The sequence below is a fragment of the Taudactylus pleione genome, unplaced genomic scaffold (genome assembly GCF_031769625.1).
Source record: "Taudactylus pleione unplaced genomic scaffold, aTauple2 ptg000406l, whole genome shotgun sequence".
In the NCBI taxonomy this organism is placed as follows: domain Eukaryota; kingdom Metazoa; phylum Chordata; class Amphibia; order Anura; family Myobatrachidae; genus Taudactylus; species Taudactylus pleione.
The window spans coordinates 2,526,997-2,543,480 of NW_028284808.1; positions in this window are offsets into that span (position 1 = coordinate 2,526,997).

The window sequence follows — 16,484 nt, forward strand, 5'->3', positions numbered from 1 at the left end:
ACCCCAAAATGTAGATAAAGAAAGCAACCGCACCAGTCTGTGATATACCCTCCAGAAATATTTATTTCTATTATTTATTATTACAAATAGCAGGGGTGCTACCCACTATGGTTTAGTATCTGATATAGAAAAAAAGACATAGTTGTATGGAGCACCAATCACATTTATATGAACTTATAAAATATAACTTTTATTAATTTTTAAATATAAACTTATTCCAAAAAATATGGTGAAATATTTTTATTGCTGTTTTAAATCTTATATATAAAAGACCTGTAATGAGGTTTGTGTAATCAATACTCCAGAGATTGAAAATGATATGTTGCAGTAATTTCATGTATCATAACATTACTACCTACATGTTACGTTTTGACAACTTGTTTCGAATACTGCACAGATACTCAAATATATTTTCTGTGGCTGAAGCCATCCATACTCTATTTAGTATCTAGTTACAGTATGTAATCAGTTAATTATATAAAATATACTGCTCAAATAATGTGCACTATATTTCCTATACCGTGGAATAAAATGTATATTGTATATCATATACATTACCTGTGTCCATTATCTTACTTCTGGATACAAATATGATCTCTTATCACTAAAGTAAATTGTATTTTTGACTCAATTGCTCACTTGTGGAGAGTCTATTGCAAACGTGACTAATAGTCAATGATATAAATTATGTGGTTACAATTATTTATTGTGCTTATTTATTAAAAGTGTAACATTTAATATTAACCACTGATTTGCCACATTCAAAACTGTTAGTTGCTCCCATCAGGAGATTCGTATGAGCACAAAGTCAATTATTGTTACTAAGAATATATTAGGTAATTATTCCTTGATTCAATTTGTATATTATACTTTACAAGTCCTCCGAATAATCCTGGATAATGATCATGCATTTGCTATGATAATTATTTATAGTACCACCAGTCATTCCATTGTGACTGAATAACTCCACATAAATCCTAATTTATGTTTGCTGCAGCATGCATTCAGCCTAATCATGCATCAGACAAATAGCGCTGATATATATAGGTCACGGAGATTGAATGAGCATATATGTTATGAATGGAATTTCTCTCACCGGCTGCGCTGTTTAACAACAACTGCTGCTTGGAATGACACTGTATCAGCCCGTCTATGCTTCAGTGTATGCTCAAACTGATATATGTTGTAATTGGTAGAGCTGATGAAATAATAAAACCAAATGGCACAAATGCATGTATCAGCAGCTTTCACAGACACATTATTCTGATGGATTATTAACCAGCAATTGCTATTACTAATTTGCTATAGCATGCATTCAGCCTGATTGTGCAGTAGATAAATAGAGCTAGTAAATACAAGCAAAGGAGATCAAATCAGCATATATTTTATTCATAGAAATGCTATCACCATCCTTGCTGTTTAAACTCAGCCACTGATTGTAATAACATTATGTCAGTGTTTCTAAGCTACAGCAGAAAATTAGCCTGCTGTGTGTGCTAGTTTAACAGAGCAGGTAAGTACTCAATGGCACAAATGCATGTGTCAGCAGTTTGTAACATAAAATGGAATCTATCACAAGCACATTCCTCTGCTTTAAAATTGCATCAGTCTTGTCTAAGTCGCGGCATTCATTCAGCCAGATAAATGCGATGATAGACAAGATTGATTTAATAATAGACACAGTAAAAACAGGTATAGGGGCAACTGTTAATGCTAGATGAAACACATCCCCAGCAGGCTCCTCCGACATACGTTTCACCTAAGCTTCCTCATGCAACTTTAAAGCAATATACATTTTATTCCACGGTATAGGAAATAAAGTGCACGTTATTTGAGCAGTTCAATACAGAGATTTGTTATATCAATATTTTTTAACGCGTTTCGTCTGCTGACTTCTTCATGGAGATGCAATTTCCCCATGAAGAAATCAGCAGACGAAACGCGTTGGTACTAGGGGTGAGCGGGTTCGGTTTTACTCGGATTTACTCGGTTCTTATTGCCACTTTACTGCAAATTCGGATTTATTATATTGGCTATCCAAAACACATGATAGGCGATAGCCAATAAAATGCCGTTTAAAGATCCAAGTAAATCCGAGTAACACCGAACCCGCTCACCCCTAGTTGGAACCCTATCTCTTGTCCTAGGAAAAACTGTATTCCATTGAACCTTGATTCAGATAAGCTTTTACTTTGTTTTTTAAATTGAATTGGATGCTCTGAGAATTTATTTGAGCATCCCCATTGTTTACTATGTTTTTATTTATTTTTTGTTTTAAATCTCTGGAACAAATTGTATATTTTAACTATATATTGGCATCATCCTGATACATTTATGTATTTATTTACATGGTCTTATACTAAGCACAGCTATGCACTTTAAGTAACTAAGCACTTTATACTTTGGTATTTATTTAATAATTGTATTTTATTCAGCAGTTATGCACTTTAATTAATTAGCACTTTACATGCAATTATTTGCACAGTATTGCAATTTTACACTTACCAAGCGGAACTGTCGCTCACAGAAAAATAATTGTGTTTAAATTAAATGTGATCAAATCAGTAATGAAGTAACATTTCCTTTCCGAAACATCAGGATCCTTATAAACAAATATGAGGGATGAGGGTGTACAGAGCCTGCACATTCAGAGTCATAAATTTAGAAGATTTTTTCCATTTGATGTGCTGTTTTTTATCCAAGATGTGCATGGTAGACCTGATGCATGATTCAAGAGAGTACATGAAATTGTTATTAATCTACATAGCAAAATAGATTTAGATTTCAAAGCTCAAATAACAAAGTCATTGTGACCTTGAAATTCTTTCAGAGCACTTCTCTGCTCTTTAGTTCAATTATTAGATTTATTGATGGTGTTATTAGTCAATTTAACACAAATTACTGTGAGATCTTGAAGAGTTTTTATATAGAAGGTTCTATGATTATTTTTACATTTGGACAATTTTACATTCATAGTTCAAACATATATTTATTTCTTCTCAGAATACTTAGTGTTACTATTACTTAAAGTTCACTGACACATTTCTCATAATATTTATTCAATAATATAGGTGCATTATCCGCATTTATAGTTTTTAATCTCTTAGTTTCAAAATATCTCTGTCTACATAAAAATATATAATTTTTATCTAATTTGTAGAATAAATCAACAGATCCATGTTTTTATTTGGGTAATATATAAGACCTTTCTATATCATATTAAATTGTGAATCACTGAAACTTTAGTAAAAAGGTTGAATATTCACACATTGCTTTTTCTATTCTTTCTCATGTTTTGAATTTTGCATCATACTCTTTTTTTTACTAAGGCATTGTATATGATTGTGTATTTATATGTGCATATTCTTGGACCCAGTTCCAAAACAGAAACCTGGGTTTCTCAGTGGTATCTAGTGTTTTCAAGTATTAGAATTGTTCCTTTTAGATGATCTACGGCTTTTATAGGAAACCTATTTAAATTATGTGGACCCAATGGCAAATTCCTATCCAATATCGTAATTCAGGAAATACATCAATCTCTAGGGAATTAAGTCTATTATTATATTTATTTAATTTAGAAACCTGTGATTCATTTTTTGTCCTTCTTGCGAAACACCTAGGTATAGAGCCTTTGTTTGCTTGTTAACACATAGTGTTGTTATGATTCTGGAACACACAGACATGATACAAGGTCTCCATGATGGTGATAATGATGGAGGCCTTTTCCATTCTGTCTAATAGCAGACATTCCCTTGCTGTCCAAACACTCCCAAACAGCCTCATAGAGATTGTGCAGATGGGAATCCAGGGTTTAAATAGAATAGTATTTGGCCAAGATATTACCATTGCAGCCAACCGAAAAAATCTCCAGTCTCTTCAAAAGTTTAAGTATCTGGAGTTTATTTGGGAATGTTTAAAAATCATAATACGGCATTATTGAAAATGGTAAGCAGCAGGGAAGAAGTACCAATCTAGAATGTCTTCAAGCAAGGAAGGTGCAAAGTTAGCAATAAGATTGATAAAATAATCAAGGTTATTGCCATGGTCTCAGTGCAGCCCAATGAGAGCAGGGACTGTTACATTGGGATGAGAGGCGAGGGGTATAGCACTATATTAAAAGCTTTATTAAGCTTAGTCCTTAGTGTATTGTGTAGTTTAGATATTGCAATTCTTCAGGAGCCAACAAATTGTGTAAATTTGCCCCTCTAGAATTAGAGAGTCCTCAATTGTAACCCATCATTTAAATGCCATGGGACTATATTGTTCAACTCAGCTGCATGATTATAATGCCTAAATCACCTTATACATCATACCATTTGGTTTGGCAATTTGGGACTATTATATTATAGGTTTCTGTTTCCTTCAGATTAAATCATTGAACTGCTTCTGCAAGGATGAGTATGCTGAAGGTGGGACATGGATGGAAGGGTCTGGAATACATATAGTAACTGCAGTCATCTTGATAGTGTGAATCTTTCAAACCATTAAAAGATCAAAGGTCATCATTTAATTAAATTCTGAAACAAAGTTTGGATAAGGGTGGCTTGTTATAGCTGTGAATATGACTTTGTGATGGCCACAGTAATGTACTTAATGGATTAGGGTCACCATGGAACATAAATGTGGTTTAAAATATGGACATTACATGGCAGGAAACAGAAGGCTAAGGTGTCGGATTCTGAATAATTGATTTTGTAATCTGTCAGGGAGCCATAAACAGTGATTGAAGATTGGGAAGTGGGATAAAGAGATTTGATAGGGAGAGGAGAACATCAAAGGCAAAAAGGCAAATTCTATATTGTCGATAGCCCAGGGCAATACCAGAGATATGTTGGCAAAGGGCTCAAAAGAAAGAGCAAACATGGATGGGGCAGAATGGGCAGACCTGCCTTGCCTCATTTTCCAAGTAGATCCTGCCAACACTCAGGCTGCTTGCTATGACTTCTGATGAGGGGTTGCAGTACAGCGTTTGGATCACTTTAAGGAAATTGTCATGAAAAACAAAAGAGGACAGCATGGAAAACATAAATTCACATGAGACTTGGTCAAACATCTTTTCAGCATCTAGGGCTAGGACAACAGAGGGGTAACAGTGATGATAAAATAGTGAATCAAATTGATGATTTGTCTTTTTTTTTTTCTTTCTTAAACCTGTCTTGTAGGAATGAAACCAACATGTTCAGAGAGGCAAACACACAATTCAGTATGGTTGCCAAAACTTTATTGAATACTTTGTATCAATATTTAACAAGGAAATAGGATTGTAACTAGGACAGAGTTTAATATCCTTGTCTGTTTTAGGAATCAAAACAAGAAGAAACAAATTCACCCAGCACTTTGCAATGGGTCAGCAAATGAGACATAGGGCCTGATACAGCAAGGATCGCAATTGCAAAGCTGCACCCAGTGTGAAATTTAAATCGAGGGAAACTGGATTTGTAATAAAAGACTTCATAACATGTAACAGCCACAATTCTATATACTTGATACAATGTGAATGTGGATTAGAATATATCGGTCGGACTTCACGTTCTTTAAAAGTACGTTGGGCTGAACACTTATGAAACATAAAAAGAGGATTTGATAAACATTCAGTATCTAAGCACTTTCTAGAACACCATAACTGTAATATAATCAGTATAAAAAAGATGGTTGACATTAAAAAAGTCAAGGGTCACTGGTGTACAAAGGGTACTGAAGTGTTTTTCGCTAAAGCCAAAATGAAATTAATTTACGATATGCAGACATTGGAACCTAAGTGACTTAATAATGAGTTTGAATTTAAATGGTTTTTAAAGTAAATTTATGAGTTGTTTAGGTTGATATTTAATACCATTAGGAGTAAGGTATTTACAGTAAGGGTTAATATACACCAAGTTCAAACTATTGGTCCCGAATGGTAGATTTGTGTGGGCATTGTCCCTTTTATTCCTCCGTATAATTTTATTCTTTTAGGCATTTTAGGAAAATATTTATATATATATTTTTATATGTTCATTGGTTCTATTAAGTGTGTACCATTTTATATATGTATCTTTTTTTGTATAATTTGATAAAGTTTATACCTATAGGCTAGAGCTTGAACTGGTATGAAGGTGGGTGGAGACATATGATACAGTTGGAACGCAGATGCGTTCTGGTCGCAACTTCCAGTCGTCGGAGGTTGATGTCTGTTCACTATTAAGGTAATACTCCTCTCAAGCATTAGAATTGGTGCCCAATATAAGAGGTGGAACACATGTGCGTTCCACCTCCTGGAACTGGAAGTGACGCAACTCACAGAATTAAATTTAATTATATTTGATATGGAGTTAAATAATTGGTTAATCGCTACTCTGTACCGAGTAATGAACTTTATTTTACATTAAAGATTATTTACTTGTGTGATGTGATTAATTTGTTACCTGGACATGATAATGAATATTATATTGAGAACCTCTATATAGGAGCCTCTGATTGGCAATGAGGGGTATAAATTAGGGGTGTGCAACGGCCACTTTTCGTGTTTTGTGTTTTGGTTTTGGATCTGGATCTTTCTTCGTGTTTTGGATCTGGATTGGTTTTGCCAAAACCACCCTTCCGTGTTTTGGGTTCTGGGTTTTGTGTTTTGGATCTGTATTTTTTTTAAAAAAAGCATAAAAACAGCTAAAATCACAGAATTTGTGGGTTTTTATGCTCCTATTCAATTATTAACCTCAATAACCTTAATTTCCAAATTCCAGTCTATTCTGAACACCTCACAATATTGTTTTTATGGCCAAAAGGTTGCACCGAGGTAGCTGGATGACTATGCTAAGCGACACGAGTGGGCGGCACAAACACGTGGCCCATCTAGGAGTGACACTGCAGTGGCAGACAGGATGGCAGTTTAAAAAACTAGGCCCCAAACAGTACATACTGCAAAGAAAAAAAAGAGGTGCAAGATGGAATTGTCCTTGGGCCCTCCCACCCACCTTTATGGTTGTATAAATAGGACATGCACACTTTAACAAAACCAATCGTTTCAGCGCCAGGGTCTGCCACATGACTGTGGCTGAAATGATTGGTTCGTTTGGGCCCCCACAAAACAAGCTGGCAATTAATGTGTCCCTGCACAAACTGGCTCTACGGAGGCAAGATGTCGTCCTCATCCTCCTCATCCACCGATTCCTTGGATAAAACAGGAAAAAGGGATTTAGGTGTCCCTGGACTGCTTACGGTCTTAGCCAAAGTTTCTGAACTTGACAGTAACTTTTTCTGAACGCGCTGCAGGTGCCGTATAAGGGAAGATGTTCCTAGGTGGTTAATGTCCCTACCCCTACTTATTTCACCTTTACATATGGTACATATGGCAAGACAGTTGTTGTCCGGATTTGGATAGAAATATTGCCAGACCAAAGAGGTGGAATGTTTGGTCTTCTGCCCAGGCATGACCGTGATGGGCTTTTTCATCCCACGGACAACAACTGTCTCCCCCGGAGCCTGATTTAAACAAACCACATCACCATCAGAATCCTCCTCGCCAACTTCCTCCTCAGTACCAGCTACACTAGTATCCTCATCCTGTTGTACTTCAACAGTGACATCTTCAATTTGCATATCAGCAAGTGGACTGTGGGTGCTCCTTTCAGCACTTGCAGGGGGCGTGCAAATGGTGGAAAGAGCCACCTCTTCCCGTCCAGTGCTGGGAAGGTCAGGCATCGCAACCGCCACCACACTTGGACTCTCCTTGGGGATTTGTGATATCTTCTTAGAACGCACAATTCTTCACTGTGCTTTTGCCAGCTTAACTCGCTTGATTTTTTTAGTGGGAGGAGGGCTTCCATCGTCATGTGAAGCTGAACCACTAGTCATGAACATAGGGAAAGACCTTAGCCGTTCCTTGCCACTCCGTGTCATAAATGGCATATTGGCAAGTTTACGTTTCTCTTCAGATGATTTAAATGTTTTTTTTAAGGTCATTTTCCTGAACTTTGTCATTTGGGATTGTATGTGCCCTCTACTATGACATTGGGTATCGGCCTTGGCAGACGACGTTGATGGCATGTTATGGTCTATGTCATGACTAGTGGCAGAGGCTTCAGCACTAGGAGGAAGTGGTTCTTGATCTTTCCCTATTTTATTTTTATCTGAGAAAGTTTGGTCCTCCATTTATGTTATATTGATTTGATATATACGTGCGGCTAAGGCGCACACAAACACAGAAAATATTTTTTTATTTTTGTTGGAGACTAGTGCACTTTGTGGGTTACACCACGCTTTAAGAAATGAGCCAGCCGGCCCTTTACTTATGACACAGGCGCACGCTTGGCACTACTTTGTTGATGCACGTGCGGCTGCTGCGCACACAATTCACAAACACTAAAAATATTTTTTTATTTTGTTTGGATTGTACTTTGGGGGTTACAGCACCCTTTAACGGTCAAGCCAGCTGGCCCTTTACTTATGGGACACAGGCGCACGCTTGGCGCTGCTCCTTTGTTGATGCACGTGCAGCCACAGTGCACACAATTCACAAACACAGAAAATATTTTTTTATTTTGATTGGAGTGTACTTTGGGGGTTACAGCACCCTTTAATGGTCAAGCCAGCTGGCCCTTTACTTATGACACAGGCGCACGCTTGGCACTACTTTGTTGATGCACGTGCGGCTACTGCGCACACAATTCACAAACACAGAAAATATTTATTTATTTTGTTTGGAGTGTACTTTGGGGGTTACCGCACCCTTTAACGGACAAGCCAGCTGGCCCTTTACTTATGGGACACAGGCGCACGCTTGGCGCTGCTCCTTTGTTGATGCACGTGCAGCCACAGTGCACACAATTCACAAACACAGAAAATATTTTTTTATTTTGTTTGGAGTGTACTTTGGGGGTTACAGCACCCTTTAACGGACAAACCTGCCGGCCCTTTACTTTTGGGACACAGGCGCATGCTTGGCGCTGCTCCTTTGTTGATGCACGTGCAGCCAGTGCACACAATTCACAAACACAGAAAATATATTTTTTTTTTGTTTGGAGTGTACTTTGGGGGTTACAGCACCCTTTAACGGACAATCCAGCCGGCCCTTTACTAATGGAACACAGGCGCACGCTTGGCGCTGCTCCTTTGTTGATGCACGTGCAGCCACAGTGCACACAATTCACAAACACAGAAAAAATATATTTTTTTTTGCACTTGGGGGGAGCGCCCCTGATGGACAGAGCACCCCCTGGACAACACTACAGCACCCCTTTAGGACTGGGACACTGCACAGGACTTTGGAGTGGACACAGTACCTATGGACAACTGACTGCACAACACAGTCCAGCCAGCTCCTATGGAATTTGAAGGAGTGGACACAGCCCCTATGGACAACAGCAGCACAGCGCAGCACAGCACAGCACAGCACAGCACAACACTACACTGCACTGCACTACACTACACTACACAGCCCAGCCAGCCCTAACTCCCACCCTCCCTCTTCACTGTCCACAGCCGAGTGATAAAATGGCGCCGACGCGGGTACCTTATATAGAATCCAAAACCCGCGAGACCCGGAAGGCAGGATGATGACGTTTTGCCTCGATTTCAGATCCGAGTCAGGCGGGAAAAGTCGAGCCTGACTCCCATCGGCCTCGGATCGGGGGGGCTCGGGGGGGTTCGGATTTCAGAAATCCGAACCTGCTCACCCCTAGTATAAATATGGATTCATACTACTCATCTGCACACCTTGACAAAGACTGACAAAATTGAAACACGTTGATGGAACAAAAGGGACTGCTGCCACTGTGGACCTTGAAAGGCGATCCATCTTAAAGCTTGGAGGTGTTGTACCCGAGACTAACCCCTTCATGCACTTTGTATGCCTTATACTAAGGCCCTATTTGCTATTCGTCCGTTTTTATTGGTGGAAATGTTATGATATTTTATTTTGCGTAAATGAAAAATTAGTTTTACGCTATGAGAAGCACGTAATTCTGATTTCATTGAGGTCCATAAATTACTGGAACCATTGATCAGAGAGATTTTCTGGGAAAAGTGTACCCAAGTGAAGAAAACAATAAGAAGTTTGAAACAAAACGAAAGTGACTGTGGATTGTGCTTATGTGATATATCAACAGTGAGAGCGCTTATTCACGTGTATTTTTTATAATTGCTACTTTAGGGTTATTTGTGGTAACCCATGTGAGTGAGCTGCACCTGTTTCTTAGCGCAGAGATAATTATTTTTTGATTTGAGAAACATTCAAGGGTCTGCGTGCAAATAATCAGGACCCATTCTGCACACTATTAGAATGGGTTCTGCGCACGTGCAGATTTCTGTTAATCGAGAATCTGTGATCAGCATCAGGCCCATAGATCCTACATAATAATAAAATGCAGAGGGCTCAGTCATACACATTTGCAAATATATGATAAATGTATGCGATATATGATAACTTTAAGCCACCTGCCACTCAAGGCAGCATTGCTCAGGTGGTCTTAAACTACATAGAAATAGCCTACTTAGGACTGTTTTCAATTAGGTGCGAAAAGTCGGAATCCGCGAAAAAGTATCGCCGATTGTGACTTTTCGCCAGGCACAAACTTTACTCCGTATTCAATTGCAAATGGTTTTCGCGTATGCGAAAATGTAATAGGTGAAAAAGATTCGCCTCTGAATAGCAGGTGGAAAAAAGTGCAGAATTGCAGTTTTGGGATTCAAAGGTGGGGAAACCACTCTGCACCCTTGGGACAGCCCACCAATGGATAACTGTGTCAAAAAAAACCTAAAAAAAGTGAAGAACACCGCCAAAAAAGCACTTTGAAAATAGGGCGATAAAGTGCAAAGTAGGGGTACAAACTTTTAAACTAGCGAAATAGACTTTTGGGGGTCTGCAAGTATGGGGGAGGTGTATTTTTGATTGCAGGTGCTTTTTTTTACCTTTTTTAAAACTTCACTTTAGTGACTTTAAACCATGCTTGCACCCATTTTCATGTACCCCAAATATGACAGGACTTCTTATTTTCACCAAACAATATTGCTTAATGATATTCTTCACCACTTGTGTAAAGGTGCTAAATAGAGGCAATTGACACTAGTTAAGTACCCAAAATATCTTTATTAGGACTATTCGTTGGCATGTACATTGATCCCCAATGTTAGTGCATCTTTTGGGAGGGTGTCAGGCTGATTTCCCCAATTCTGACAGCACTTTTTGCCTGGTTTGCATTCGCCGGGTTGCTTTTTCTCATGTTTTGGAATTGAAGGGGGTGCACATAAAAAGTTTTCACTGCTAAAACACGCGAAGTTGGCGAAAAGTACAGCATGCGAAAAAGTATCGCAGATGCAAATCTAATTGAATATGAGCCTTTGTGTCACATATTCATATGTTTATAAATTGAGAGCCAACTCCCCAGATTCCTCCAATATGGAACTACTAGGACCAGCATTCCCTCCAGCTACTGATCCCATACATGCCTCTCAGGACAGTGATGTACAAAATGTAAGTTGCTCATCATATATTTTCAAATGTGTGTGACTGAGTTCTCTGCATTTTAATATGCAAGTCTCTTTTGCTGACTCATTGCAGAGTGATAGGGGATTTTTTTTAATTTGTGGTCTAGATTCCATTAGAAATAACCATAAGGGGCCAATAAATGGATTATGAGCAACTTCCCTTTTGTGTATCATGGGTTTAGGAATCACAATTGTATGGGAATTAGAAAAGGCAGGATAAAATTTGGCACCATGAAGCACTGCATTAAAGACCTGCACCATTAATGCTATATGTTTAATAAATATATTGTAATAGACCATAGGTAAGCCATCTGGGCCCAGAGCCTTCAACAATTTCTGTGATTTCAAGGATTTAGTTAGTTTCTCCTTTGTAATATCTGCATTAAGTAATCTATCAGAAGTCAGAGTAACCTCAGAGAGGGTACACATATTAAGAGAATTGGTAATGTCACTCATATGAGCCACATCATCCATAGGCTTCTGTATTTTATTGTGGACATCACATTGGAAATGTGAAAATATGGTTATTATGGGATATCCCTAATAGCACAGATAGTCTGGGAGGCCCACTTGGCTGCCAACAGAGAGAGGCTCTTGTCAAAAATTTCTGGTTGACCCATCTAAGACTGCACTGAGCTTGCACCACTAAAAATCAACTGCAACCCAGACCTAAGGGCTGTCAACCAATGGAGAAATCTAATAGAGATGGTAGGTCTGTTTTTCCATTCAAGTTGTGTTTTCTGAACACCAAGTTTATCAAATTTGGAATTTTAGAGCTTTCTGCAATGAGGAGCAAATTTACTAATTTCACCTTGCATTCCTCTCAAACCATAGCTATAGGACACCCATCTGCAGATTAAGCTCAAAATGGTCATGAAGCTTTATCTGAATACATTCCTGGAATTCAAATATTATTAATAAAGTCTTGTTCATCTTCTATTAAGGTCTTCCTCCTCTTGCCTCCCAGAGATCATAAGTGGCAACCAAAATGGTGTGATCTGACCATGTGTTGGAGTAGATTGATAAATAGGAAGGGAATAGGTCATAGTGGTACAGCCAAAAAATAGATCTATACGGTAGTATGTTTTTTGTTGGTGATAGCCAAAGGTGTAATTTTTTTACAGCAGGGTTAGAGGCTAGCCAAATATCAAATAGAAAGGTGAAATGTATCACAATAAACTAAGCAAACAAGGAAAGCAGAGGAACAATCATGGATCAGTTTCATGAAAAAAGCAAGCAAAGAGAAAGTCACTAGGAGAAAAGAGAAAGTAGTAGCACAGTGTCCAAAAGGCTGGCAAACCCTCTACCTAGATAGAGCCTTAAAAAGAAAGAGCTCAGGTCTGGAAAACAATACTTGGACAAGCCCTGCTAAGTGCAAGGTATAAAATCCATACAAAAACAGTTAACTTTATGCATAATACGAGGGGTGTGCAATAAGTTTTCGGATGCACAAAAAGTATTATATTTACAAACAAAGTGAACATTAGTCTATGCAAAATTGCATGCACTCAAACCACTTGGTGAAGCAGCTGGACCAGTCTGAAGTAGGAACGTCTTCTAAATGCTCAAAAAATGTCTCCACTACAGCTTCCGGTGACTCAAAATTAATTCCACTCAGCTTGTGCTTGATTTGTGGGAACACAAAGAAGTCACAGAGGGCCAGGTTTGGACTGTAATGGTGGATGACCAAGCTCCTGGATGCATTCATGGGGAAGAAAATCCACCACTTTCCTGGACTTGTGGACAGGTGCATTGTCATGATGGAAAATGGCACCACAAGTGAAAGTTTTAGGGCAGTGCCTGAAAATGCCTACCAGCACTTGCGGAAATCATTGATTTGTGAACCTTTAACTACTTGACCAGTCTTGATCACAAAAACAGCCACCATCTGCTTGGCCATGCTGCACTCATGTCGAAACTTCCGTAGTGGCACACCTACAACTGGGGTTACTGGGACAACTGTTGTTTGGTCTTGAGGTTGAAACTGTAGACCCAGGATTCATCATCACTTATGATCTCCCAGACAGAGTTTGAGCGACAGCCATCAAACCTTGCCAGCATGTTGTGGCTCTAAGTCACCCAAGTCTCCTTCTGCTCTCAAGTCAGCTGATGAGGCACCCAGTGTGCAGAAATCTTACTCAGGCCAAGATTTTCATGGAGTATCAAGCAGATGGATCCTAATGGGGTGCCTATCTCCTTCTCTAACTGGTACGCAATCTCACTGACATCCACCTCAGACCACACGGCAGCAATGTTGGCTCAGTGATGGCAGATACAGATCAGCAGCAGCACCCCTTATCTTCCAGGGACCATCTCCCATGCCAACATTCTACAAACTACTCAAACACAGTGTTTAAGTAAGTCAAAGCTTTAATGCTGTCAGAGACCACTCTTTCTTGTAGTCCTAGTAGATAATGGATCTCCAGGGGCCTCTGTTGAGCTCCATAATGAGTTTCTTGAAGGAAGTGAACAAGCTGACTTTTTTGGTGTGCAGTGCTGCTTATATACAGTTCTGTGCCCTAAAATTACACAAGAACTTTAGTCAAAGATTACAATTCACAACCAAACAGTCAGATTGTGTTTACTTTACCTATGCAGTGCACATGAGGACAGGACAATTGGAATGAGAAAAGATGGAAAAAAAGTAAATATCTTCAGAAAAGGTATGAATGAAAGAACTATAATGCACTTGCATGCAACACACTTCTAAACATGTCCAAAACTCAGAAGAACCATGTCAACCATCAGATACTGTTGCAATAGTGAGGAAATGCTCAACTAGCCATTAACTTAGAGCACACACAGGAGTGACCAGACTTGAGCTGCCAGAACAAGGGTGTGAGATCTGGGGGAGCAATTTGAAAAGCTTCTATAGTTGGGTGACAGTTAACAGAAAACCATGATGTGGAGTGGAAACTTTGCAGTGATCAGGTTATCGTAAACTTAGCTGATTATATAATAAAACACTTTGAATAAATATAAGAACTCCCTAATCCTAAGTACAACCTCTGAACAACAAAGGAAGCTGCTAAGAACCACCCTCCATCCTACTGGGCTCTATGCAAACAACAGATCATTGTGCAAACTGCTACACAGGGGATCACGGAGATCTTCTTATAAGAGAAGCCAGTATCATGCAATCAATGGCACAGACCCTGAGGCCATTTCTACCAAAGTGCAATGATGGCACTCATCAGAATGGAGTAACAGGCAAACGCAGGGGGGGTTTCCATCTGCCTGGAACCCCCCCTCCCCAGCCCACACCATGACCACAATAGAAATAGTAATATAATAGAATTTTACTAGTGCAGTATCACAAATGAAATAATTAGCGCCACCTGTGGATCTTTTAACACGTATCAACCAGTAATAAATAACCTGTGTGCCAACTAGGAGATCTGGAAAACATGCACTGTTAGGGATGTGCTGCTATAGAGCCCAATATGTACATATATGTCCAGGACAGTGCTAGGTTCTTCTGCTGCTTCCCCAGACTTGCTCAAATGCTCTGGAATGGTACCCACATCTAAAATAAAAACATTCAGCTCAGGGAGGATGGCCCTACTGCCGCATCTAATGGCTTACTGTGATCTCTGTTTCTGTACATGCTGGAATTATGACACATAATACACTTGGTATGATGCATAGTAAAGATGGTTAAGTACTAATTCTGCCCTCTTCATGGACTGGCCACACTCACTCTAAAATCAAGCATTTGGAAACCCCCCTCTAGAAATCCTGTGTTTGCCACTGGGGGGGTGGGCAAGAGGGCAGCTTGCCACCCCCCCAAACATTTGAAAGTCATGGCAGCCACGGATGGTCAGGGGCTGTGCTTTATAGCAATAGGCTGCATGGTCCCTGCACTGAACGGAGGAGGAAGTGCAATGGTCGGCTTTTCAATTAAAAGATTGCACACTACACCTCCTCAATGCAGTGCAGGGTCTGTGCAGCCTATTGCTATAAAGCACAGCCCCTGATAAACAGCAATCTGCTGTATATACTGACCATCCACGCCACTCAGCAGCAAGTAAGAGAGAAAGAGGGGGTGAGAGAGAAGGAGTTGGAGGAGGATGAAAAGGTGTGTGTTTGGGCGCAAGGGCATTGGGAATGATTTTATTTTGCCCCCCCAACATAAAATCGTTCTGACGTCCCTGATTGTACTGAGGAGTTAAATGTAATTTCTCAAGTAGACAATTATATTTAAACTTTTAAAGTAAATACTGCACAGTGCAAAAGAACATTAAACAAAGATTCACCTCATGGTAAGTCTGTCTTTTTTACTGCCTTAGAAAATAAATAAGTGCTGTAATTAAAAATACTGGAATGGGAAATTATTCAAGTATGCAAAACCTAACTGGTACTTTGCAGCCTCTACAGTTCCAGGAAAACACTTACAGAATGAACATCTTGGTTACTGAATAATTCAAGTTTTAAAATCTTCTTTTCCCAAGACTACTGATATATAAGGCAACAAATGTTGGGTAACATTAAAAAAGATTAATTTGAATCCACTTTTTACCTTCATATACTGCAAATGGCCGTGAAGGTCAGGTTTGCCTCCAGTTTTGTTTTGTGGTAATAGCACCTAAGAGGGGGTGTATTACCAATTTTGTGGTAAAAACACCTAAAAGGTAGCATTAATACCACTTTGAGGAAAAACAGCTATGTGGGGAGTATTACCACTTTTGTGACAAAAAAAACCTAAGAGAGGCATATTACCAATTTTATTGACAAAAACACCTAAGGGGCAAGTATTATCACCACTTTTGTGATTAAAACACCTAAGGGGGGAATAGTACCACTCTTGTGACAAAAACACCTAAGAGGGGAGTATTATCACCACTTTTGAAATTAAAATACTAAGTGGGAAGTATTACCACTTTTGTGAAAAAACACCTGGGGGGGGGGGTATATTACCACTTTTGTGGTAAAGACGCCTAAAAGGTGGAGTATTACCACATTTGTGACAAAAACACCTAAAGGGGGAGTATTATCACTTTTGTGATAAAACACCTAAGGGG